Source organism: Salminus brasiliensis, chromosome 16 (genome assembly GCF_030463535.1).
Source record: "Salminus brasiliensis chromosome 16, fSalBra1.hap2, whole genome shotgun sequence".
Lineage (NCBI taxonomy): Eukaryota > Metazoa > Chordata > Actinopteri > Characiformes > Bryconidae > Salminus > Salminus brasiliensis.
Genome location: NC_132893.1, coordinates 9,943,153 through 9,946,529, shown reverse-complemented (window position 1 = coordinate 9,946,529; position 3,377 = coordinate 9,943,153).

Genomic DNA, 3,377 nt, shown 5'->3' with positions numbered 1-3,377 from the left:
TGGCGCTCCTTACACTGCATAAACACTTTCTACACATGTTCTACAGCAGTTGAAACGGTCACAATATCGTTAACAGTAAAAGCAAGACATTTTATTCAAAGGTACAGAACGAACATGATGTTTTATGCACAGACTGAACAAAAGCGTTCATTTGTCGTTTTGGCGCTTCTTACAGTGTGAAAAGACTTTGTGCACAGGTTCTACAGTGGTTGAAACATTTTTACAGTAAAAGCAAAACATTTTCATTAAAGGTATAGAGAACGGATATGATATGTTCAGCACAGATTGAACAAATGCGTTCATTTGTCGCTTTGGCTCTCCTTACACTGCAAAAACACTTTCTACACATGTTCTACAGCGGTTGAAACGCTCACAACATTGTTAACAGTAAAAGCAAAACATTTTATTCAAAGGTACAGAACGAACATAATGTTTTAAGCCCAGACTGAACAAATGCTCTCATTTCTCGTTTTGGCGCTCCTTACACTGCAAAAACACTTTCTACACATGTTCTACAGCGGTTGAAATGCTCACAATATTGTTCACAGTAAAGGCAAAACATTTTACTCAAAGGTGAATCACGAACATGACTTTCTCATCCCAGACTGAACAAATGCGTTCATTTGTCGTTTTGACGCTGTGAAAACACTTTCTAAACATGTTCTACAGCGGTTGAAACGCTCACAATATGGTTAACAGTAAAAGCAAAACATTTTACTCAAAGGTACAGAACGAACATGATGTTTTAAGCACGGACTGCACAAATACGCTTATTTGTCATTTTGGTGCTTCTGACACTGTGAAAAGGTTTTCTGCACAAACTGCTCAATTATTTAAACCTTTTCAATATTCTGAACAGAAAAAAAAGACATTTTACTCAAAGGTACAGAATGAACATGACATTTTCAGCCCACACTGAATAAAAACGTTCATTTGTAATTTCAGGGCTTCTTACAGTGTGAAAAGACTTTGTGCACAGGTTTTACAGCGGTTGAAACATTTGTAACAGTAAAAGTAAATCATTTTCATTAAAGGTATAGAGAACGGACATGATATTTTCAGCCCATATTGAACAAATGCGTTCATTTGTCGTTTTGGCACTCCTTACACTGCAAAAACACTTTCTACACATGTTCTACAGCAGTTGAAACGGTCACAATATCGTTAACAGTAAAAGCAAGACATTTTATTCAAAGGTACAGAACGAACATGATGTTTTATGCACAGACTGAACAAAAGCGTTCATTTGTCGTTTTGGCGCTTCTTACAGTGTGAAAAGACTTTGTGCACAGGTTCTACAGTGGTTGAAACATTTTTAACAGTAAAAGCAAAACATTTTCATTAAAGGTATAGAGAACGGACATGATATTTTCAGCACAGATTTAACAAATGCGTTCATTTGTCGTTTTGGCTCTCCTTACACTGCAAAAACACTTTCTACACATGTTTTACAGCGGTTGAAACGCTCACAACATTGTTAACAGTAAAAGCAAAACATTTTATTCAAAGGTACAGAACGAACATAATGTTTTAAGCACAGACTGAACAAATGCTCTCATTTCTCGTTTTGGCGCTCCTTACACTGCAAAAACACTTTCTACACATGTTCTACAGCGGTTGAAATGCTCACAATATTGTTCACAGTAAAGGCAAAACATTTTACTCAAAGGTGAATCACGAACATGACTTTCTCATCCCAGACTGAACAAATGCGTTCATTTGTCGTTTTGACGCTGTGAAAACACTTACTAAACATGTTCTACAGCGGTTGAAACGCTCACAATATGGTTAACAGTAAAAGCAAAACATTTTACTCAAAGGTACAGAACGAACATGATGTTTTAAGCACAGACTGCACAAATACGCTTATTTGTCATTTTGGTGCTTCTGACACTGTGAAAAGGTTTTCTGCACAAACTGCTCAATTATTTAAACCTTTTCAATATTCTGAACAGAAAAAAAAGACTTTTTACTCAAAGGTACAGAATGAACATGACATTTTCAGCCCACACTGAATAAAAACGTTCATTTGTAATTTCAGGGCTTCTTACAGTGTGAAAAGACTTTGTGCACAGGTTTTACAGCGGTTGAAACATTTGTAACAGTAAAAGCAAATCATTTTCATTAAAGGTATAGAGAACGGACATGATATTTTCAGCCCATGCGTTCATTTGTCGTTTTGGCGCTCCTTACACTGCAAAAACACTTTCTACACATGTTCTACAGCAGTTGAAACGGTCACAATATCGTTAACAGTAAAAGCAAGACATTTTATTCAAAGGTACAGAATGAACATGATGTTTTATGCACAGACTGAACAAAAGCGTTCATTTGTCGTTTTGGCGCTTCTTACAGTGTGAAAAGACTTTGTGCACAGGTTCTACAGTGGTTGAAACATTTTTACAGTAAAAGCAAAACATTTTCATTAAAGGTATAGAGAACGGATATGATATGTTCAGCACAGATTGAACAAATGCGTTCATTTGTCGCTTTGGCTCTCCTTACACTGCAAAAACACTTTCTACACATGTTCTACAGCGGTTGAAACGCTCACAACATTGTTTACAGTAAAAGCAAAACATTTTATTCAAAGGTACAGAACGAACATAATGTTTTAAGCACAGACTGAACAAATGCTCTCATTTCTCATTTTGGCGCTCCTTACACTGCAAAAACACTTTCTACACATGTTCTACAGCGGTTGAAATGCTCACAATATTGTTCACAGTAAAGGCAAAACATTTTACTCAAAGGTGAATCACGAACATGACTTTATCATCCCAGACTGAACAAATGCGTTCATTTGTCGTTTTGACGCTGTGAAAACACTTTCTAAACATGTTCTACAGCGGTTGAAACGCTCACAATATGGTTAACAGTAAAAGCAAAACATTTTACTCAAAGGTACAGAACGAACATGATGTTTTAAGCACGGACTGCACAAATACGCTTATTTGTCATTTTGGTGCTTCTGACACTGTGAAAAGGTTTTCTGCACAAACTGCTCAATTATTTAAACCTTTTCAATATTCTGAACAGAAAAAAAAGACATTTTACTCAAAGGTACAGAATGAACATGACATTTTCAGCCCACACTGAATAAAAACGTTCATTTGTAATTTCAGGGCTTCTTACAGTGTGAAAAGACTTTGTGCACAGGTTTTACAGCGGTTGAAACATTTGTAACAGTAAAAGCAAATCATTTTCATTAAAGGTATAGAGAACGGACATGATATTTTCAGCCCATGCGTTCATTTGTCGTTTTGGCGCTCCTTACACTGCAAAAACACTTTCTACACATGTTCTACAGCAGTTGAAACGGTCACAATATCGTTAACAGTAAAAGCAAGACATTTTATTCAAAGGTACAGAACGAA